We start from the raw sequence: 25,992 nt of genomic DNA, 5'->3' as shown, positions 1-25,992 counted from the left end.
TGTTGTGAAGTTATAATGAACACAATAGTTGAAATCGTGTATTATTGGGTATATATAGTCGAGTGGTAAATGACCAAAATACCCCTGTTAAAATGACCTGGAAAAGCTGAACGTAGGGTGTGATGGCCTAGGATGACGGTCCATCAGAACTGCGATGGTCCGTCGGTCCCTACCGTCGAACTTGGGCAAAAACTAGTCCCACTGGTTTAGTGTGATAGTGGCTTCCGATGGCCTACCGAGGCTTCGACGGTTCGTCGACTGCTACCGTCGTACCTGGTCAGAAAGCAGGTCCATTGCCTCAGTTTGACGGCAGGCTCCAATGGTTCATCGACCTGAGCATCGGTTCTGGGCAGTCCAATCTGCTTTCGAAATAATCCATAACTTCTTCCCCCGATACCGTATTTTGATGAAATTGGAACCAATGAAAAGCTTAGTAAATTTCCCACATGATAGAAAGGGAGAATTTTAAAAATACCATGTGTACAAAAATAGACTCTCATTTCAAAGCAAGTTCTAACATCTTTGAGATGATTTCAAGCTAAGAAAAGGCACGGGTATTACATTTCGCCCATAAGTGTGGTGCGATTTACACCTATGGATAAGACTCTACTTAACGTGACTTTTAGACACCATAGGACACTTTAAACCTTGTGATCTAATACCAAGTTTGTCATTACCTAAGACTACCCCTAGTTGTAACATGATACATAAGACCACAAATGACCCCAAGCTAACCCATGATCTGACACAAGCTGTAAATACGGAAAGAAAGGTAACAAAATACTATGTAGAAGTCATTTAGTAAGTGTTTAAATAGTTATGTCAAAAATAAAGAAGTCAGAAACACATCATTGAAAACATAACTAACTTTTTTACTGTCTAAAAGCCTTAAGACATGATGAGTTGTTAGGACAGGTCCCCAACTAACTCTGGATACTGAATTAATCATGAAAGTAAAAACTGAAAATCATGATAAATAATATAATTAGTCCTCAACTGATGAGGACTCACCAATGCTGCAGCTGAGTGGCACGTAAGTCGTCTAAGTATGATCGAAGAGCTAAGCATCCGAACCTATTTTATAAGACAACATAGCACAAAAGAGGATATGCAGTCAGTACTTTAAATATACTGGTATGTGAGATGAAGACTACCTGATATACGTACATACGAAGCATGAATACATGAACATGAATATCAAATACAAGATCAAGTATAAACATGTATTGAAATGATCTGAATAACTGAATAATTGATATATGGACACTTGGTCATTCAAACCTGAAGTTATATGATCTAAATACTAAAATGAAACTGCTGGAGCTATCATATAACCGATATACCCCAATTTAAATTAATCGGGGTCCAACTTGTGATCCTAGTTAGAAGGGTGTTAGTAACTTGCCAAGGGTACCAATAATGGCTGGGTGGATCCACTAATATGATGTCCTGAAGGACTAGTATTTCTATTGGAGGGTGACCCCTAAGAGAGTGTCAGTCTTCAACTGGAGGGTGACCTCTCATAAACTACACTGGCTATGTAGTTCTAGAACTTAGGGACTTCTACTAAAGGTCTCAGTCCTCTACTGGTGAGTGAGCCTTCATCCCTAGGTTCATTTGGTGCTAAGTCCTACTATCAACTAAACTGACACTGATACTGATGAATGGCTTAACATGACTGATGCTGACATATGCTCAACTTGATAGTATTCTAAATTCAATAATATAAGTATGTTCTCAATGACTTATAACTTGACATCTGAAACATATATAAATAGAATATCTGGGTACAATTCACTCAAGATGACTCATCACGTATTGAATGACTCATCACGATGGAGTCATTGTCATATCAGTGTGTCAGGCCCTTAGGAAAATCTTCCACAACTTTTTTCCACGATATTGGATTGAGATGAGACTAGAAGCATTGGAAAGCTAACTTAGTGGACTTTTTTTAAGAGTTTTAGAGCTTGAAAATTTAGGGTATTATACTTACAAGCTACTGGGATGGAGGAGGTGTATACACTTGGTATATTTGGCACTCGGACCGAATATTGGTTACTATTGGTTTATGTGCATTTATTCATTCATATGCATTGCCTATCACTAGTATATTATTTAGTTCTTACATCTATAGAAATTTTGAGGGTTATATAGGTATAAACTATTATTGTTGTTTGTTGAGAGTTAGCTTGAACCATCTGGCCCCGATAAGTATTTTTTCTCTGGACTTGTCTATTTTCTTATTATTGGTCCATGGTTAGTTTGTGAAAGGATGGTTATGAACTGGTACTCGAGGTTATCAACATATTTCTGATTCCTTATCTTTCACAATTATTGGTAAGTCATATTATTGATGGGTTGCCTCATGGTTAGACTTTATGCTTAGGGACACATATTATGCTAGTGTTAGCTTTCTTTCTTAGTTATGAGCCTCGAAATGTTAGGTTGGATCCCTCAGGTGATTATCTCGAGTTTGGACTCATATATATATATATATATATATATATATATATATATATATATATGGTATTACTGTATCTCTCTCTCTCTTTCTTATCTATTCATATTATATATGTATCCTTTGGCCTTATACTACTATCCTTCTTTTGCTCTACATTTATATATTGGCTAGTGATACATGCTATGAAACTTTTGCCCCTAAATACTGTTAGAATAAGCTAGTTTACCTTATTTCCCCATTAGCATTATTATGTATAGTTACTTGGATAGTTTCCTGTAGTTTATATTCCTGCTTTGTATGTTATTTATGGTTGGATTATCTTTGGATCTCAGTCAGTTGATGCCTATTGATTATCATATGTTTGGTACTCAAACTACACTATTGTATCTTGTAGATCATAGAATGAGTTCTTGCTGTTGATTTGTGAATCATTTGGTGTAGCTAAGGATTAGAGATTTGGGGTGAGCTCCTAACATTCAGAGTATTCCTACTCTCCCTCGTATTAATTACACTGATCTCCATTATGAATTTAGAGACATCTTTATATATGTTTATTTATTCTATATGTCATTTCATTCTCTAATTGTATTAGAAGATCTTTTTGTACTATATTCACCAGGTTTTGGGACTATATTTTACCTTCTTATTGCTTTCTTTCTCTTTGTTATTTATTTTTTTCACATTTCTTATTAGTCTGTTACTAGCTACTCTGGACTATGGGTTGGCTTACCTATTAGTGAGTTACATTAGGTGCCATCATAACTTGATAAATTAGACCATGACAAATTGGTATTGGAGCCTAGGTTTACCGATATGTTGGTACAAAAGCTAAGTGTCTAATAGTGTGTTACAGATTGGTAGAGAGATGCCTGAATCTTATCTTCAGGAGGCTATAGGGAATTCTAAGAAAATTCTATTCTTGACTCTTTATCGTGTGTTCGTACTTATATGAACCTCTAGTACTTTTTTAATCCAATTTTACTCAGAATGGATAACACAAGGTTTTCAATAGATGCGGATGAGACTTTTGCATGTGTTTCTAGAGTTTCAGCTCAACATCAAACTATGGAGTTAGATATTAATGTTGAAAATCTTCAGCGTCAATCAAAGAATTTGGGACCAACCCAGGCTCCAATAGAGGTTGTGAACACCTCAGCTCTTTAGGATATAGTATTAAGAATTCTAAGTATTTCAGTGGATACCTCTCAGACAAAGATGATGCCTGATTCATCAAGTGGTTCTCATACTTGAGTAGGGTTTATCGGTGCTTAGTAGGGTTTTTTGTTTGTTTTGGAGGATGATATTAGGTTTCTCGAATGGGATAGAAATACTCTTATACTATATCCTTCAGAGCATGAGATGATGTATGGATTTATCAGAAGATTCGCTTTACCACTCGTTTGATGCCAGAATATTTAATAGTAGTTGGGTTTACTTTTCTTCAGGTTGTTAATTGTAAGAGGACTCTAGAGAGGGAACGTATTAATACATATGGAGTTAGAGGTTGGAGGCCATATCATCAGTATAGTGCTTTTGGTATTCTGTCAGAAGTAAGGGTCTTTCCAGTAGAGATCAACATCACTTGCATCCTATCAGTTCTGTACAAATAGCATCTCAGGCTATAGGTAGCTCTCAGCCCTATTATGCCGGTCATAGTGGGAAGATTTCTCATAAGATATTTAGGAGTATTCGATAAAGACCTTTAGCCCATGGTAGCCATTCTAGATCAGCAGGTAAAATGCATCAGAGAGTCAGAAGGGCATATTTTAACTATGGAGAGGTTGGTCATTGGTCTAGGGAGTACCCCAGACATGTGTTGGTTATAATGAATAAGTAAGTACATATTCCTCACCATCCTAAAGATTCTAAGGCATGTTATGATTGTAGGAAGGAAGATCGTTTTAATGGATAGTGTCCTCGGCGTTAGTTGGTCAGCTAGAGCGACCCATGTTTAGAGCTTCAAGGGTTTGTTACGACTGCATAAAGATTGTTTATTAATCCATAGAGTGTCCCCAAAATAGCATTATTAGTATTCAGTTCATATAAATTAGATACAATTAGAGGTAGTGCACTTAGTGCCTTAATTGGTGATTCAAATACTCAGTCAAGGTTTGGACATGCTTAGGTTTTTACTCTTTTGGGCACATTAGGACTATGAATTTGTACTCCATCAATATAGGTGTGATTTTACTTATTATCATTTACTTCCTATTTGAGTTGAGTAGGGTTTTTATACCCATCAATGATTTTATTTGTTGATGTTGCTATATTGGTTGTATATCCTCCGTGAAGATCATTATGTCTATATGACTAACCCTAAAGATTATTTATTTTAGTAGTAGATCAAGTGGATCAGTGTGGTATTTTCCTTGGGGTGTAGCATTTGGGTTAAAGTCTCTTTATCTTTGGCATTATGGCTTTGTTATGACCTTAGATTAGTATTGGTTATGTTTTCCATTTTTGGTGCTTCTTAAGCCTTATGTTGTTGTTGCAATAGTTATTATTTTGGTTGTTACTGGTTCTCAGTTGATAGACAGATAGACTAGTGTTATCTAGTTAGAATTTCTTTCCCCACAATTCTCCCTCATTTTCTTAGATGGCTAACTTGGTTGATCGATTTTTGTTTCTTTTGGTGAGGTAAGGTTGGTTTTTTTCCATCTCAGTTAGCGAAGTTAGATCGGTTGTTAAGAGGGAGTGAAGGCAGGTTGGCCTTCTATGGTTTGTTGTGATTCTAGAGTTGGCATATTTGCTCTATGTTGCGATCCTACCACACACGCATGTGTACATGGTCGTGCAAGTAATAAAGTAGACCTTTCGAGCCGAATGTCAAACCCACAAGGAATTGTTTTTAGAAACAATCCAATTCTAGTTTTACTAAGAATATTAAACAAGTGCAAATTGTAACCAAAGAGATTTCAAGTTTGAGAATTAAAAGTAATAGTAACCAATATGAGATTATAAAGTGTTTAAATGATAATGAGGCAAAATCTAGGGTTGAGAAAACTTGAACATTCCTGTGAAGCTGGAAAATCTTATTGGTTAAGTTAATTATCTTGGTTCTTGATTCACAGGGTTGATAATATGATTATGGTCTTCCAAGCCTCTAATCATCTAACTAAATTAGCCTTACTACTACATCATTGAGCGGAGATGTGAGAACTAACTTAAATACATTTGTATTTCATCTTGTATTTGAATGAAATATGGAGAATTTGGTATCTTCCTATACTTACCGCGACTCCTTTCTTTAATTCATTTAAAGTATAAGAACCCACTCCATATATTCCACAATCTAATCTACTATTCTTCCTTCCAGACTCACAATAGAAATATATTTGTATTGAGGTTGAAAATCTGTAGAGTAGTGATAACAAGAATATATGAACAACCAAATATGATAATCAACAATAAACCAACTCCATTATAAGCTAAGTATTCATGTTGGTAGCCTCAACCTTAGGACGCGGGTTTTTAGTTACTTGTAGTTTTACGCTGAATCACAAGATTGGAATTCATGAGTAAAAACTAAAATTAAACTAAGGGAATAAGAACCCTAATTGAAGCCTCCTCGTGTGTTTTCTCTCTTTAAAAGTCATCTAAGATTATTAGAATAGGAGCCAAGTGTTCTATTTATAGTACAGAAGGAATTTTGGCCGATTTCTCCTTTAGGCATGACACCCCCTTATCGTGGATGATCAAGAGTGTGACACACAATTAAGAAGATGCTTACTGGAATTAACATTTTACTTTGTGTCTCGGGGCATGACACACCCTTATCTCAGAGCTCCGAGGGTGTGGCACGCCCTTGTGCTCCAAAACGTCAGTTTTCTTTGTAGTTAACTTCTTCTATTTGCCTTCAAATTCTGCACTTTGTATTTGCCTTTCCAACTTTATTTGAGCCTTTTTAGATTCCCGACATTGATCCTAATACCTTCCATTGTCTCCTACAACACCAAGTAACAAGCATTAGCTCACAAAACACAATAGGATTCACCAAAGACCACTAGTTTTCTCGTCTAAAATCTATGTGATCATTTTGATTCTTAACTTGTTTTAGTTACACTTTAAACACTCTAAACATGTAATTCACACATATAAATTCAATTACACCATTAATAACTCATTAAGCATACAAAGTAGTCCTCAAAACTAAGCTAAACGTGCATAGATAAATGATACATAGGCGTATAAATACGCCTAAGATCACCACCCCACCCTTAAATCCTTGTTCATCATCAAACAATTATTTACATTAAGCATCATCCAAGGAAGACTCCAAAATCACTACTACAAATAAGACACTCAAGCTAGACCACAACAATTAAATGAATAGCATGTTCCACATTAAGCATGTCATTTCGCACTTCAAAGCTCATACACACTACTTTAAAACATTATAACCTCAAGAAACTCAACCAAGTTGGAAAACTCATGCATATTACTCAATCATATAGATCATACAAATCACTTAATCATCATTAAACATGTGACCTCTCCACAAAAGAGACACCTAAATTTACCCATAGATATGCCATTTATCATAAGAATCGATGTAAGAATCAAATTTTGCTCACTCTCACAAAGAATTCACATGCCACACAAGATGAACCATAAGCTTTCCTTTAGTGGAATACTCCACTGATATCAGGATATCAAGTCTTAGAATTATATAGGACTTTAAGGGTTGTAATGCAGACTATGGGATAGGTATGAACTATTCTGGCTAGTGATAATGACTATCTTTCCTAAGGCTTTAATACATCTACAATAACACTGAACTCCTATCTAACCAATCAAATTTTTCACCACTCTATCTTCCTATTTCTTTTGTATGTCCCATCTCTTCAAGTTAGTTCACACGTCTTTAGGTGGGAGAATTTCCTATCAACACATGATTCTCTTTTGATCAATTTACTTTGTTTTAATTACCTTTCTCCCAACCACACATATAAACTTTTAAAAACCAATAGAAATTATTTTGGGGGCTTCAGTATTACTTTTCCATTCTTTTGACTCTATGCTACTTACATCTTAATTTTTTACTAAAGTGCTTAGGAGCTTTGGATCAAATTATAGTCAATCAAAAGAAAGGGAATAGTTTACATATGAGGCTTTCAGGGAATAGGCTAAAGGCTCAACGTGGCTAACTAAGATTATACAAAATAGGTAGATAAAGAAAGCACAAAACATGGCTATCAAAGAAATACCTATATCTTTTCCTAAACCCAACATTCTTTATTTCACATTGCAAATGCACCAGCAAGTTCTAGACATCAATATGCTATAAGGAATATAAAAAAAACCTCACTCAAACCTGGCACATACTCAAGTCAAGTAGGATATCTATATACTCTAATCCAAGCATTAGCAAGAATCCAAAATTAATCCAACATCGCACAACAGTCACATAAATGAGCCTAGGTGTCTCTAAAATAGTAATTCAACATGCTTTCACAAACAAAACCAACTTGCATTATGTAATCACATTAGTATCTAGCAAGAACATTTCATTTATTTCTAGTCAAAAAAATTAAATTACTTCTAAAAATGAAAAGAGATATCGGGTTCAAAGGGCGCCCCCTTGAAAAAACACTGAAAAAGAAAAACCAAAGGGGTGGATGAAGTGTGCTCCTACTAGACTGACACCAATGATCTTGAAACAAACCAAGAGAAAATATTTTCAATTTTTGTAAAATTTAGTGAAAAACTAGAATATAACTAAAAACATGAATCCTACAGCAACACTTCACCCTAAACAATTGAAAGATTCCCCAGGCGACACTTAAATCATACTTTGTCCCCTAGGTAAAACTTAAAAGTAAGGATAGAAATACTCCCTAAGGCCTCTAGACCTATCTAGTAGTATCTTAATCATCAAAGAGGGTATGAAGGACTCCACACTTAGTCTTCGCCATGCTTTTTAGCTTAGATCACTGGTACTCAGAGTTTCCATCAATTTGTAACTCAAACAAAAACAAAAATAATGGTAATACTAAAGGAAAAATGAAAAATAAAATACCTATCTAAACTTGGGATACCTTCCAAGCATCGCCTGATTTATTGTCGCAGCACAACTTACATAACCACTTTTAATCATATTCGTTAATCCTCTATCTCCTACTTAGAGTCCATCTTCTTACTTTTTTTTGACCTCTTGAGTGGTTGCTGCAGCTTTTTCCACACTTTTAATTTTTGTCATGTTTCTGAACTTCAAGCTTAATTATTTCTTTAGGAAACTATATCAGAGAGTCCAAAGAAGTCATTGAAAGTTTGCACTCTTCCACCCCGTACTCATCTGCTTTCGTGGCTTTGATCATGCCTAAAATTTTATTATGAGGGTGTATCGAGTGATTTGTACACTCTGAAAACCACCTCTTCATCATTCAATCTTATTTTTAGAGTGCACTCCTTTACTTCAATTAGTGATCCTCCAATTTCCAAAATGGGTGTCCTAGTATGATGGATACCCTGTCATCTACGTCATAATCAAGAACAATAAAGTTAGTAGGAATAATGAAATTATCAACCTTAATGAGAACATCTTCAGTGATTCCTTGGATCACCACTCTTGTTCTATTCTCCATTTGGAGAACCACTGAATATAGCCTCGGCTTTCCCAATATAAGGGTATTAAATAGTGAAAGGGGCATCATATTTATTTCTGCCACCAGTTCAGTCAAAGCATGAACGACATCACTTTATTCAAGTACCACTGAACTACACTTAGTGAGTACTACCGTCTTAATGTCACCCACCTTTGTCTTATTGTCCACCACATCCTTCAAGTACTTAGCTTACTTAAGCATTCCCTACAAAGCATCTAACAAAGAAAGGTTAATGTGAAATTCTTTGAACGTGTCAAAGAACTTATTAAAGCATTGCATCATTTTTAGCCTTTTTAAGCTTTTGAGGGAATGGTGGTGGAGGTCTCCCTTGTGATTTCTCAGTTGCCTTTTTTTTTGGGTATTTCCTAAATTTCCATCCTTTTTGGTTTGTACTTGCTTTTTCTGTCTGTTGTAGGACTAACTCTGTTTATACCTCCTAATTTTTCTTTGGAGATATGTCAATCAAGTATCTACACTTCTTAAGGTGATTTCCATCACTTGGTTTAGAGTCTCTGTATCACTAGGTAAAGCCTCGTAAGGTCTTGTATTCTACGCCTGAGCTAACTGCCCCAACTGTGTCTCCAAATTCTTCTAAAGAAGTTGCTGATTTTTTATCTGCACAACCATTTAATCTTGGTTAAACACAATTTTTTTCAAAGTCTCTTCAATATTACTAGCCTACATGTTATTCTAAATATTTTTATACTGCTGAAACTGTTGAGTCTAAACCTAGTTATTGCCCCATAAGTAATTGGGCTGACTCTTCCAATTTTGGTTATAGGCATTTCTATAGTTTAAATTTTCCTTCTATGCATTATCCACAAAATTAATTGACTTCGAATTTGATCCATATGAGTCTGTAGAGTGACCACTAATTCCACAAATATCACATTAAGATTGAGCCAACTTAACTGCATTTACTTAGGCCTCGGGTTGATTTACGCTCAACTTGCTGAACTATGTCATCATTTGGTTTTGAAAGGATGCCAATTGAGTGGCCAGTGTTTTGACACTGTCAACCTCAATCATACTTGTAAGTTTTTTCACTACACTTCTAGACATATCACCTTGCCACATGGGATTACCTTTTGTAATTCAGTTTAGGAGAGCGGATAGATTATCATAAGTTTCCTCCAACACTTGACCACATGTACCTAAATCTAACAATTATTTATGGTATGGTCAAGATCTTCCACGAAAGTATGACCTAATATCTCATTCGTCTGTTGGTGGTGAGAACAATCTTAGAGAAGGGACTTGAATCTCTCTCATGCATGATATAGGTTCTAATTTAGCTTTTGTTTAAAACTTAGGATCTCACTCTATAATCTTACTATTTTTCCAAATAGAAAGAATCAGATGATGAACTTTTTTGCCAAGTAATCCTAAGTAGTGATAGTGTTTAAATGTTCTACGTTCAATAATTTCTTTGCTTCCTCCAAAAGTAAGAAAGGGAAGAGAGTGAGCCTTACATAGTTTGTGGAGACTACAGTAGGAATAAAGGTGTCACTGAGCTTAAAGAATTTCTATAGATTGACCTATGTATCCTTATGTTACAGCCCTGTAAACTGCCCACTACTATTTAACAACTACAACATATTCTATTTGAGCTTAAATCTACCTCTAATTTCTAGTTTGCTGATAGCAAAGGTAACATTAGTTTTGAGTAGGATTCCCACTTTGTGCACTGTCCTAAGGGGTTGGTTGTTATTTAGATATGACTGCAGGAATAACTTTGTCTTGTTGAAGTTGTGGGATGCAATAGTGAAGTACTGTTTTTTTCTAAGTTGATGCAAGCGTCACTTAGATTCAGGACATGGGTCAACCAAACCCCTTACCCTTTATATCTTACTTGAGATTTGGACTTATACCTGTAGGTTCAAAAGGTAAGACCAAGTAGTTAGAACTTATAAAACAAATCAGCAGAACCAAAAATAAGAAAGTTACCAATTTGTATATCCCTAGAAATGGTGCCAAATCTTATTGCGATCATACCACTCATGCAAATATATATGTTTTTTGCTAGGTTCGAGCTTCAAAGGTTTTTTACAATTGAACAGAGGTCGTTCATTAGTCCATAGACTATCCCTAACATAGGATTATTAGTCATTTAATTCATCTAGATCAGAATTATAGTATTATGGCACCTACAGTTAGAGGTAGTGCACTTAGTGCCTCAGTTGGTTATTCAAACACTTAGTCTAGCTTTGGACATGCTCAGGTTTGTACTCCATCAGGCACTGTAGGACAATGAATTTAGACTCCATCGATGTAGGTGTGATTTGACTTATTATCATTTACTTTCTATTTGAGTTGAGTTGGGATTTTATACCCATAGATGATTTTATGCCTTGATATTACTATATTATTTTTTGTAGCATCTGTGTAGATATTTATGCATATATAACTACCCTCACAAATGATTTCTTTTAGTATTAAATTGAGTGGATCAGTGTGATATTTTCCTTAGGTGTGGCATTTGGATAAAGCCCCTTTCCTTTGGTATTATGGCCTTGTTATGACCTTAGAGTAGTATTGGTTATGTTTTTCATTTTTGGTGCCTCCTGAGCCTTATGTTGTTGTTGATATGGTTATTATTTTGGTTGTTAGTGATTCTTAGTTGATAGATGGATAGACTAGCGTTATCTTGTTTAGAATTCCTTTTCTCACAGTTCTCCCTCGTTGGCATAGATAGCTAACCTACTTGGTTGATTTTCTCTCTTTTGGTGAGGTAAGGTTGGTTGTTATCCTTCTTGATTAGCAAAGCTAGATTGGTTTTTCAGAGGGAGAGAAGGTAGGTTGGCCTTCCATGGTTTGTTGTGATTCTAGAGTTGGAAAATTTATTCTATGTTGCGATTTTACCATACACGCAAGTGTACGTGGTCGTGCAAGTAATAAGGTATCCTTTTCAAGCTGGATGTCAAACCCACGGGGACTTGTGTTTAACAACAATTCAATTCTAGTTTTACTAAGAAGAATAAACAAATGCACATCGTAACCAAAGATATTTCAAGTTGGAGAACTAAAAAGTAATTGTAAACAATATGAGATTATAATGTGTTTGAACGATAATAAGGAGAAATCTAAGGTCGAGGAAAGTTGAACATTCCTACACAGCTACACAATCTCGTTAGTTAAGTTAATTATCTTAGTTTTTAATTAAAGGGGTTGATAGTATGATTATGGTCTTTCGAGCCCCTAATCGTTTATCTAAGTTAGCCCCACAACTACATTGTTGAGCAAAGATACAAAAACTAACTAAACACATTTGTATTTCATCCTATATTTGAACCAAATAGGGTGAATTAGGTATATTCCTATCCTTATCATGAATCCTATCTTTAATTCATATAAAGTATAAGAACCCACTCTATATATTTTGCGATCTAATATATTGATCCTCTTTTTGGGCTCACAATAGAAATACAATTTTATTTTAGAGAATGCGAATATATAGAGTAGTGATAACGAAAATATATGAAAACAAAATATGATAATCAACAATAAACCAACTCCATTGTAAGCTAAGTATTCATGTTCATAGCCTTAACCCTAGGATTCATGTGTTTATACACTCATAGTTTTACAATGAATCGCGAAACTGGAATTCATGAGTAAAAACTAAAGCAAACTAAGGGAAAGGAATAAGAACCCTAATTTAAGCCTCCTCATGTGTTTACTCCCTTCAAAAGTCGTCTAAGATGATTAGAATAGGAGCCAAGTATTTTATTTATAGTGTAGAAAGAATTATTGCTAATTTCTTCCTTAGGCATGGCACACCCTTATTACAGATGTACAAGGGAGTGACACACCCTTAACATGCATGCTTATTAGAAATAACATTTTACTTTGTGTCTTAGGGCGTGGCACACCCTTATCTCAAAGTTCTGAGGGTGTGGCACGCCCTTGTGCTCCAAAATGCCACTTTTCTTTGTAGTTAACTCCTTCCATTTGCCTTCAAGTTTTAGTATTTGTAGTTGCCTTTAAAACTTCATTTGACATTATTTAGATTCCCAAAATTTCTCCTAACACCTTTTATGATCTCTTACAACACCAAGTAACAAGCATTATCTCCATAACACACAAGAATTTAAAGTTCGCTAGAAATGAACGTAGCTCAAGCTATCAACACTAGTTTTCTCATCTAAATTCTATGTGATAATTTTGATTTTTAACTTGTTTTGATTACAGCTTAAACTCTCTACACATGTACTTCACATATATATACTTAATTACACCATTAATAACTCGTTAAGCACACAAAGTAGTCCTCAAAATTAGGCTTAATGTGCTTAGATAATGACATTTAGGAGTATAAATATGCATAAGATCATTATATTTTCCATTTCTGGTGTTGAAAGGTCTAAGATTTGCTTTTCTGGTTTGTTTGGATTATCTCTTAGTATTAGTCTTGATATTGGTATTAGTGTTGAGTTGGGTATTATTTTCTTTCCGTGATGTGGTTCATGGTTCAGCTGAGTTAAGTTGGTGTAAATGGGTGAATTTAGGAAATTCTCTTTTTTGGCAGTTGTTTGGCCTAGTATGACTTCATAGGATGATTATGCTTGTTGGTATATGCTTGTGTATCTTTGTCGGTAATCAAAGTAGATATCTTTAAAAATGAGCGTTTGTTAACATGGATTGGGTATTGGTTGACTAGATTTAGGCTAAGATTGTATTTTTTAAGTTGTTTTGATTTGGCAACTGTTAGTATTCTTCACAACCTCGACGTATTCTTGATTATACCTTAGTGAATTATGCCCTTCAACAAATGTGGAATTGATTGCTTGTGTTTTCAACTTGTTGTTTTATTCTATTGTGATTTTTTCTTTGATACTATTTTAGTTTCAACGCTTAAGAGAATCGTTGGTTAAATACTGGAATTCTTGTCATGAGATTGGTTTGAATATTTAATATTCGCGAAAACTCGTAGGCTTCAGTTTTAAATTTGGCTCTTTTGAATGACGACTTAGATATTGTGATAGATTTTGGGTTATGGATGCTTACTCATCAACATAATTAATTTGGATAGTTGATATCGAGTAGTTCAACTTTCATTTGATGATTTCAGCTATGGATTGTGTAACTTGGTTTCAATCCTATTTCCGGACTTGTTTTAGTTGAGCATTTATTTATAGGCTGACTACGCCTGTTCTTTACCTATCGGTTTGGTTATCTTTAGTTCAAATGAGTTATTTTTGACAAATGTTGAGAAATAGTTTATTGGTTTATGGTGTGGTTTCTACTATTTTTCCCTTGGTTTCTTATTTTTTTTAGGAATTTTGAAATGTTTATCTAGTAGGAGAAGTGCATTCTACTTAGACTTAGCATGGTTTCATCCACAGTTAGTGGGATGTTATGGACTAGATCATTCAATAGATATTATTCTTGGGATTCATGATTATTAGGTTTGAGGGTCACTCAGACTAGTTGTAGCTTTGGATAGATATCGACAGGCTTTGATAATCTCTATTTGAACATCTAGGTAACACCTTATGTGCTTATTCTTATGCTCGCAAGTACAAATTCTTGGTATATCAGCTGCATTCCTTTGAGGTCAGTGTGTTATGATTGAATAAATAGGACTCAGATGATATTTTTTGCATATCAAAGTAGGTAGCAGGTTTTGAAAGGCAAAAAGCAGATTGGGAAATTGGAGTTAGTTGCAAGATTTATGCCTTGTACTGTCTTTAGATTGTTTTAATTTCCACTTGTTTGTGCTTAACCCACATGATATAAGTGCATTGTAGTTTGGATTTGTGTTCATTAGTCGTTCTTTGTCCAATTGGTTGTTGAGGTTGATTATGTGGCTATTTGGAAAGTAAAGTAAGAAAGTTGGTGAAAAGAGAAACCTTTAGTGAAATCCCTTGAAAACATTATTTCTATTTAAAGGTAATATAGGGGACTTACTCAAGCATGTTGGCCCAGTAACTCATCCTTTCAATTTTTGGGCTCTTTCTATCCATTGACTATCGCAGATGAAAGTTCTTTTAATAGTGGATATCATAATTACCCTTGAGGTCATTTTCTCAATTTTCATGCCTTTCCAGCAGTTCAAGCTTTTTCATAGTTGCTATAGGTCATTTTCTCAATTTTTATGCCTTTCCAGCAGTTCAAGCTTTTTCATAGTTGCTATAGGTCAATTATGACTTATTTGAACTATCAGTTTGGTTATCGAATAGTTCGTTTGGGTTTTAAGCTCATTTTTTTATATTATAGCTTTCATTGTTTAGGAATTCATCTTGGACCAAAACTTATAGTAAATGGCCTCGGATGAGGATTTCAATAGTTCCATCATCTCCAAAACATTCATTTTATGCTAGAGGGACCCTTGGTTCAGGTCTCAAGGCTATCAGACTCGTTTTGGACTATTGGGTGAATTTAGTGAAAATATGGAACTATAGATGTGGAACCCACATTCAACGAAATAATCTCACATAAAAGTTTTGATTATTCTATTGATTCTATAATGCAAAACATAGTATGGTAACATAGTTTGTTTGCATGTACAGGGTTTCAAATGAATCCCAAGCACTCAGTCTAAGTTCGTTAGGACTTACGTTTTTACTGGTTTTCCAGCTTCTGGTGCAGGGTCCATTTACTCCTCGCATTTGGGATAGGTAGGCAATGGTCGTGAATGGTTAAGACATTGACAATTGCATTTGAGATCCTTTTTCTTTGTGTTCGCGACAAAGGTTGACCCAATTTTCCTCTTCTCTTTGTGTTTTCGACCACCTTGTTTTATGTTCGTTATCCTATAATCCCTTTGCCTTTGTATTCACAAACCATTTGGACGTGTTCGTGATGGCTAACCTTACTAGACTTTGTAATCCTGACCCATGGCCTCTGAAATACCTAGGCTTTGAACCATGAGAAGAATCTTTTCATTTGTTGTCACTGGACTAGGTACGAGTAAGGGCATGAGTCGTACCTAGTGGATATGGGTCGTACCCTCTTTCCCCTCCCCTCTCATAACCTAGGCAGTGTGGTAATGGCTACTCACTTTCCTAGGTACAAGTGATACCCTCCTTAATCGTACCTCAAGGTATGAGTCGTACCAAGTGAATCGTATAGCGTTTGGACTTGAACTTTGAGTGGACTATATTTGGTACGGTTGAAGCATACGAGTTAGGGCATAAGTCATACCCTTTGGATATGAATCTATGGTGAGTAGTCGTACCCTAACCAGTGTAGTTGACCTAAGAGGAGCCAAGGGTATAAGTTATGGTACCACTCATACCCTAGGGTACAATTGACTCAAGTAAGTCGTACCCACCTGGACGGCAAAATTCCAGCTTTTAGTTGAGGACCTTATAGTCATTTTCTACACCTAAAACCTAAGACCCTTTACTATATAAGTGTATATGTCCTCCTCAAACACATTTTGAGTGGATCAAACATCTAAAATATTCTCTGAAAACTCATCTTTGAAGGATTAGAGGTTAGAGTTTCAAGGATGTTCATCTAGTGGCAAGAAGAAGTCAAGTCTCTTGGTGAATCAAGCTGTCTAAGGTATGTAACTCTCTCTATTGTTAAATAACTCAAAAACCATGTATTTTAAACTTGGATTAGTAGGTGTACATGGAGATTTTGAAATCAAATATTAAGGGTTTGATGCCTTGTGATAAGTTATGTGTGTTCTTTCTTAGACTTGTATTTATACATGATATTGTTGATTTTTTGCACACATGGGTGCTTGTTTTTTGTATCTTAACAAATGAGTCTTGAGAAACCCTAATATTGATGATTGTTGCTTTGAAATTTGTCCTTGGTAAAGGCATAGACATAAGGTGTTTGTGAAAATATCTAATTGTATTGTCTAGTCACATATTGGTGATGTTTTGAACTTGGGCAATGGCCCAATAAGTATGAATAGTTGATAAATGATATCGTAAAGGTATTATGAGCCATGTATTGTAAAGTTGATGACCTTGTTGGTTTGATGACTAATAAGGGGTTAAGGTCCATAAACATAAAATTGAACTTGAATTGTGTTTTGAACTAATGTGTGGCGTAGAATGTGATGTAACATTGCTAAATAAGTGTGAATGATTGTGAGGGTATTGATGACCATAAAATTTAATTGAATGACAAATGGAGTTAAGGCATTTTCCTATTAAAGTATGTGATGGATGAATGGTTTCATAAAGACCATGTGGTCATATGTGGTGTTGAATTGGTCAAATAGGTTAGAGTCCTTAAGTATTGATATGAATGATATGGATGTAAATGCATGAACCAAAAAGGTTTAGGGTTCAAATGTCGACTAATAATGGTAATAAGATGGCTTGATGTTAGATCCCCTTGCCTAATAAGTAATGAAAGCATAAGGTTAAAGTCCCATACCTAGGAGAAAGGCATGTGGTTAGAGTCCCTTTTCTAAAGGAATTGTGGTTAGAGTCCCTCTTCTTGCTTGTGGTTAGAGTACCTTGCCTAAGATGCATGATGTTAGAGTCCCATGCCTAAAAAAAAATCATGTGGTTAGATTCCCTTGTCTGTAGGACTTATGGTTAGAATCTCTCGTCTTGCTTGTAGTTAGAGTCCCTTGCCTAAGATGCATGATGTTAGAGTCCCTTTCCTATTAAGCTCAAGGTTAGAGTCCCTTTCCTAAGAGTTCGTGGTTAGAGTCCTTTGTCTAATGAGACAACTTGTGGTTAGAGTCCCCCGTCTTACTTGTGATTAGAGTCCCTCGCCTAACAAGGAAGTTGGTGGTTAGAGTCCCTTTTCTAATAAGAAATGATCTAATATATAAGAATGAAAGGTCGGATTCCTTCACTTTAATGTCTCATGATTGAATGCTTTGGGGAATGTTGTTAAGCCTTGTTCTCTTGTTTGGCATATGATATATCTATATGTATGGATAAGTGGATTAATATGGTTGAATATGATATATTGACTTTTTGATGAATGATGAGGCTATTTTATCCTTATCCTTGAGTTATATGCTAGTGCTCCAACCGCTAACCGTCCTCGGATGCTATGTCCCCATGCGACATAGGGGCCAGAGCTTCTTCTTCTTTTCCTACGTAGTGATCGAGCATTTGAGTAGATCGAGTGTTGACATTTAAGTGGTGAGATTTCATACATCCAAAAGTCTTACATTTTAAGTCTTTATTATGCTAATATACTTGTCTTAGTCTTTGATTTTGGGCTATTATCTGGGGCATATCTCGACATGTATAGACATCAGATTTGTATAGAGGCATTATAGATGACTGTAGACTTAGGTATATTGGCTAGTTTGTTAAATCTAATAAAATGTTTAGACATACTTAAGCTATGACTTATAGTATGGTTTCCGCTGTATTATTATATGGTTAGGATTTATTCGACCCTTGTAGATTATTGTTATTGATTAGGTTGGGTATAAGGGGACGACCTCTAGTTCATGTGAGCCTGAGGTGCCGATACGACAAAGCCCAATTTTGGATCGTGTCAAGTTGGTATCAGAGCCTAGGTTTATGGTCAGTTGGGTGTTCACAATGTCGTTTCAACTAGAGTCTTTTTTATGGGTGTGAAGCACGCCACACTTATGAGAGAGGCGATACAAGACACTTAGGAATTTTTTCCTTTCTTGTGTTTCTATCTCAAGCTATAAAGTCTACAGTCTTGGACTTCTTTTGATTTCTGTTTGCTTATCCTTTAGATCATGCCTCCAAGGAAATCTGATGTTCAGGTAAACTCTTTTGGCTGGACTAAGGGCAATATGGGCGGAGCTCATCCAACTTTGGGGGCGCAGACCCAGTTAAGGGTCGCAGTTTCTGATTTTCTTCACAGAGTCCCACTGGTATCCACTAAACTTACTCTGGAAGGTGGCACTCATGCATAGTTACCTATAGGAGAGGTTAATAATGCCGATTTTTGGTATTCTATTCATCTATTAACTCAGATAATGGCAATTTTATCACGCCAGTCCGGTCCCATTAGCATGGGGAGGAACGAGGAAAAGTCGGGAAAAAGGATGGGTAAGAGTCTATTTTTTTACAAAGGGAAGGCCACCATTATGGTGATAGTGGTCCAAAAGGAAGATTTGGGTAAGTCCTAACTCTTGTTCCATGACTAATGCTCCCTAGCCGCAGTCGCTGGGAGACAGGCGTATTAAAGTTGGTAATGCTTCAAGGGCACAAGGTGCCCAATCTCAGGCCATTGGGGCCTAATTTGCACCATCATATCCTCCTTATTAGTTCTGTGGTCGGTCGCATCATAGTTGTTGCAAGGAAGGGAGGAATCGATGTTTTAATAGTAGTCAGTTGGGGCATATGCAACGGGAGTGTTCCATAAGTGATGTCGCTTGGGTAACTAGGGTACCGGTTGCCATTTCTCTAGTTCGTGCACCAAAGGATGCTACTTCTGGATCTGACATTGATTAGGATCATTTGAATGCTCCTACTACCCTTCAGGAGTCTGAGGCATCTCCCGATGATGACATAAGTATGTTTAAACTTTTCTCCCATGAGGTCTACTACTTGCTTGATCCAGGGTCTACTTCTTCTTATGAGACCTCATCTGTGATTGTGTATCCTGTATTGGTCCTAAAGTTATTTTGGACTCTTTTATGTTTTTACCCTGGTTGGAGACTCTATTGTTATTAAAAGAGTCTATAGGGGGTGTGTGGTATCTATTAGTGGTAGAGAAACTATGGTAAACTTGATGGAGTTGGACATGGTTGATTTAATGTTTTTTTAGGGATAGATCGGTCGTACTCGTGCTATGCTTCCTTAGATTATCGAACCCATAGGGTCATGTTTAAGCTTTCCTAATGAGGCGGTTATTGAATGGGAAGAGGAGCTTAGTCTCTTATTATAGGGCCTGAAAGTTGATCCCTAGAAGGTGCTTGTATTATTTGGCCTGAGTTAAAGATTCTGACTCAAAAGGCTCTTCTCTAAATTCGTCTCCATAATTAATAAATGTGTTGAGGTTCTCCTTGATGACCATCCTAGTACCCCGGTAAAGAGGGGGATTGAGTTGTGGATCAGTCTTATTTTGGACATTTGTCCAATTTCTATGATTTCTCTATGGAATGATTTTGGTGGAGTTTCCATGCATTCATGCATAAGGGGGATGGTTTCCCCGAAAGTGAATAGGTTTTCGGTTGGCGGATAAAGAGTTCATAGTGTCATCCTTGTAGGAGTGGACCATGTATATACATACCTTATATGGCGTACTTTGTTAGTAGTGCATGGTGGTTGATAGACACTAAGTATGAATCTTAGATGTTGATGTTTATAAAGGGAGTATGCTAGATTGGGGTTGGCAACACAAGAATCATAGAGGTAAATTTGTAGGTTGGATGAGATTAATGACTTGGGAAATACAATAGCAGAAGAGATGGACTATATAGGCCGGGAGATTAGGTTGAACTAGTAGATTGGAGGTCCAGACATTGGATGGGTTAGAGCATAGAGCTTTAATTCATGGTTTTTATGAATTGGATCGATGGAAAAAGACATAACTGCCCCTCAGGAGATTAAATTCGTTACAAGAATGCAGATTAAAAGGGAACCACGACGTGAGTGTCTCATCACTATAAGCAGCGCGACACGATGCTATCATGGTGAGCTGCTGGAATCAAAATCCAAACACAACCCAATCCTCATCCAAAAAAACTGAAACCTTCTCGAGACATGCTCTTTATACCCCTAAACATGAATTAACTCAAAAACCAACATCTCAGAGTCGCGAAGACCAATTTAAAAATCCTTGAAGTTAAGAGGCCAAAAATAAGACTAAGTCCCCAACACTTAGTGAAATTTTCAGGCTTTAAGCCTCTTATGCATACAAATAGGAGCTGAACTAAGCTAAGTATAATACAAGGTATTACAATATCTCTTCCTTGGGAACATTCGTCCTCGAATGAGACTGATTAAGCTGAGAGTACTAGGGAAACTTAAATCATATACTGAACATACATAACTGAAAACATAATTACATGGCTGAGCCTAAAACATGATACATGACTGAACTGAATTCGTGAATATATGCAAAGATATGAGAATGATTATATAGCTGGGACTGATAATGAAAAAGAGTCAATTTAAGAAGAACTTTTACCTTAAGCTGAGTTTGAGTTTACAGAGAAAAGATAAGGGTACTTGGTATGCATATCTGTTTCTGCTTCCCAAATGGCTCCCTCAACAGACTAATTCCGCCAAAGAACTTAGACCAAGGGAAATTCTTTGTTTCTTAGTCTACGATTCTTTGTTTCTTAATTATCGTAGCTACTTGAAATGCTTCATTCGCAACCAAACCAACAACAATGTTTATGTGAACATTAAGAACATTTTTAACATGTTCAAATAAGGTATTCATTAAATTATACCTTTTGTAATGAGATCGTGGATGATGACTTGCAACTCCTGTACTTGAGAAACGACAGTCATGCTATCGGTCATTTTGTACTCAAGGAATCTTGCAATGTAGAACTTCTTAGTTTCCACATACTCAGTCTTATATTTCTTTTCTAGCGCATTTCAAAATTCTTAGATGTCTTCATTACACTGTAGACGTTGTATAAGTCATCTTGGAGGCCGCTTAGGATGTAATTCCTACATAAGAAATTAGAATATTTCCACGCCTGTGTTACAACGAATCGCTCCTGCTCCGAAGTTTCTTCAGGAACTTCTGGAGCATCTTCTGAAATAAACTTTTAAAGACATAAGGTTGTTAAATAGAAGAACATCTTTTATTGCCACCTTTTGAAATCAACTCCAAAAAATTTTTTGGGCTTTTCCGCTAGTCCCATAGCAGGTGCCGCATTTGTGCGACTGGATGTGGCAACACTTGTTGCTGCCACACTTGCCACACCTTCAACATGACCGTCTGTAGTCATTTTTCCTGCCACAAAAAGACAGTGGACTTTAGCATAAAATTATACTTATTACAAGTTGGTAGCAATTTGTAAACACTACTTGCTTCTAGTTTAATGATGAAGTTTTTATGTCTTCCAACAGTTAACCGAATGGCCTTTAACTTGTGATGAAGATTTTATTTCTTCAATTCACTTGTTAAGTTCAAACGAAGTAGAAAGCTTAAAGCTTTAATCTCCAGAAACCAAACAATACAGATTATGAAGAAGAAAAAACTTTAGTGAAAAGAAAATTTCACCAAACAAACCAAAAAAATTATTTTTTTTCAGTTATTTCCTTAAGATTGTTGTTTGGGTACACAAAATCTGTATGTTAGTTCACTAAAATTCAACACAAGTTCAAGACGTATCAAGAATACTTATGAAGTTTTCCACCACCTTCAACACAAGTTCAATACGAACTATCAAAGAAGTGTATTATTTTATTTTAAAGAAAAAAGATGAAGCAAAATAAGTTAAGTCCTCCGAATTCATGGAGTGTCCTTAAGGAAATAATTTTTCTCAAGTACCCGAGGTTGAAGAATTTTTCTTCCAAGATAAAATGGCTTCACAACCAGAATATAGTGGTACCTCAAACTTTATGGTTTTCTTCGAACTCACTCAACGGGAGATGATCACACAGAGTTTTCAGAAGCAAGAGAAACGTTTTGCTTATGCAGAAAAATTCGTACTAAACCTATGGGAAAATACAGATTTATATAGCCATGAAGTGCCCCTTCGGAAAGGAGGCAATGGTTCATTCGGAAAGGTGTATTCTTTGGAACAGTCATGTCTGCCCATTCGAATTATTGTGTCTTTTTCTGAACAGTCACAACCATCTAAACAGTCATCCCTTTTCCAAAATAGTGTGCCTTTTCTTCGAAGGGTTGTGTCCCTCCTTTTTTCATTCACACCGATTGAACCCAACAAAGAGTTCATCCAAACCCCATTCGCCAAAAAATTACACTATATATAAGGTCAAAGATAATATTTTATGCATAGATAGATAGTAAAGATGGTGAATTTACCTTGACTTCTTGTGTTATAGCTTTATATTTTGAACGCCCTTAGTAAAAATCTCGACTCCGCCACTTACACGAGTAGACACAATGGTAATTGGCTTCCCTTACAACTATTGCTTCAACTTCCACATTTGTTGTCTCAATGGTAGTTGACTTCCCTTGGAGCTATTGCTTCAACTTCCATATTTGGTGTCTCGTGTATATCCTTAGCCTGTGCATATATCAAGTTTCCACTATGAATATATACCTCAACAGAGCTAGTTACGTGGTACCTGTTGTTGGTGGTAGGTCTCCTATGGAATTGGCGAGGTATGCATGAGCTAGCCTGGACACCACATTTATAAAAAATTGCAGTGAACTTCTCTTAGCTAAGCTATTTACTACATACTATTTGTTGTGCTTGCTGTAGGTAATTTATCTTTTTCACGGTATGAAATTTTCTTTGAATATATTTTTTTCTGACTTAAGCCTTTTGTTGTGGGCTTTTGCAGGCCAGTATTGTGCAGCTTGTAGTTTAGGCATGCAAATGGTAGAATTTGATGGACTTGGCAATGTTATTAAACTATATTATAATGTCTTTTCTTTATTAGATACTTGAGTTTTATATTACATATAGTCTTTGCCATTTGGTGTAATGGTAATTCTAGCTTCTCCAAAATTGTATCCTTATTTAGGTTGGTTTATTCAATAGGGGGATGAATGTAATTAACATCCTCTGTGTAGCATTTTTTTTACACATTTAGGTGATGATTTTGACGGGTAACTTAATACTTAGACCTGCCATGTTGCGTCGTAGGGGTGAAGTGTTGGTCATTCAAGAACATGAATGTTCAAAAGTAGTCAAATACGGATGTTGAGATGAATGTCTAAGTATAATAGAAAGATATGAAATGTGGTCAAATTGATTATTAGGATAACTAGAGCAAGTATAATGAATTATAGAGCAACAAAAATGAAAGGAAAGTAAATGTAGAACGTCATGAGGGACAAAAAGTTATTAAATGGAATTAAAACCATGATCAAGGGTGTATTCAGTAGGAAAATAGCTGTTAATGTGAATAAGAGAAACTCTGTGTTATTGTTATTTCTATAACTTCAATGTACTCCATGAAAAGAGGTATGCATAGAGTTGGAACATAGTAAATACAAAATTGAAAATTTTCATTGAAATTGTTCGTTTGAAATTTTCTCTAATACTAATCATAAATTTTTCTCTCCATTGGAACAATAGGTCCGTTATGTTCATTAGTAAATTTGTATATTTTCTTTAATAAAGCTCTTTAAAAATAAGGAAAATGACCCTTAATGAACAACAACAAATAACCCATAACTATGTCTGAAGAATGTAGTGCATACACAGCCATGCATGACTTTGTAAAGGTAGAAATACTATTTTTGATAGACCCTCGACTCAAGTGGGGAAAACAAGTACGTATTGTCTCCTCCTGACTTTACAAACATCTCCTACCCCACCAATGCTCCACCCCTCACCCGACTTCACACACACTACTGTTAGGGTTTTTATCCGATTTTCTTACTATATTTAAGTTTTACTATTTTTAGAAGGAAAATAAAAGTTACCATAATTACTTTTACTTTTCCTGAAAGAAAAAATATAATTCTTTTCCATATTTGGTTAACCTCTTTCTTGGAGGAAAAGTTTTGAAACTCTATAAATAGAACACCTTCTCATACCATAACATAGTAGCATCCACAATGTAGTCATTAAAAAGTCTTTGTTTAGGGGAGATTTCTCCAATAGGTTTTATGTTTTTCAATGTTAATTTTCATAGGTAGGTCATTTGACCAAAATAGCAATAATATGTTTTTAGTATATTTTTGTGTCATCTAATTTATTGTCTCAAGGTTTGCAAACTTTAAGTTTCCGCATGGCGCCTTCTCGATTTCGAACCCAACAAGTGGTATCAAAGCTTATGGTTCAATGATCCGATGGTTCAAATTGAGGACATGTTGAGAACAAAGTTGCAACCAATTTGATGATAATGAAGATATATGTCTAAAAGCTACATGTGGAGATGATTTGTCAATCATATTTTCAACAATTCTGTTGTCACATATTTGAAAATAAAACTCACTTTTAACCCTGCAAAAGGGCTTCAATATTTTTAACCCGAAAAGAGTTGATATATTTTAACCCAAAAGGCTCAATTTTTAAAGCATATCAAACAGCAGTGATATACGAAGAATATATATGAAGAACGGAGATCATGCACAAGAAGAAGGAGGATCAAGAATATTTTGAAGAAAATCAAGCAAAAAAGGGGAAATTTGTTAGGATTTTTGGCCTGATTTTCTTACTATATTTAAGTTTTACTTTTTTTTATAAGAAAAATAAAAGTTACCATAATTACTTTTACTTTTCCTGAAAGAAAAAATATAATTCTTTTCCATATTTGGCTAACCTCTTGCTTGGAGGAAAGGTTTTGGAACTCTATAAATAAAACATTCCCTTCTCATACCATAACATAGTAGCATCCACAATGTAGCCATTAAAGAGTCTTTGTTTAGGGGAGATTTCTTCAATAGATTTTATGTTTTTCAATGTTAATTTTCATATGTAGGTCATTTGACCAAAATAGCAATAATATATTTTTAGTATATTTTTGTGTCATCTAATTTATTGTCTCAAGGTTTACAAACTTTAAGCTTCCGCATGATGCCCTCTCGATTTCGAACCCAACAACTACAACATCAATCAACTTATTCTCATAGTTTTATTTTAGATATATATAAAAAATATTTTTGAAACAATACTTTCTTCATCTCATTTTATATGACACATTTTTTTTTACAATTTGTCCCAAAAAAAATGATACTTTACTTAGAAATAATTTAACTTTGCAATTCTTCTTTTATCCTTAATAAAATGATTTGGAACCACACAAATATTTAGGAATTATTCCATAGATTTCAAACATCTTCCTTTCTTACCTTAAATACCATGTTAAGTTAAATAGTGCCACATAAAGTAGGACGAGAAATTAATAATTTCTCCTTACATTTCAAGCACAAGAAAATAACTAAAAATATGCTTAT

This window comes from Capsicum annuum, chromosome 9 (genome assembly GCF_002878395.1).
Source record: "Capsicum annuum cultivar UCD-10X-F1 chromosome 9, UCD10Xv1.1, whole genome shotgun sequence".
Classification (NCBI taxonomy): domain Eukaryota; kingdom Viridiplantae; phylum Streptophyta; class Magnoliopsida; order Solanales; family Solanaceae; genus Capsicum; species Capsicum annuum.
Note: the sequence above shows the minus strand (reverse complement) of the source record.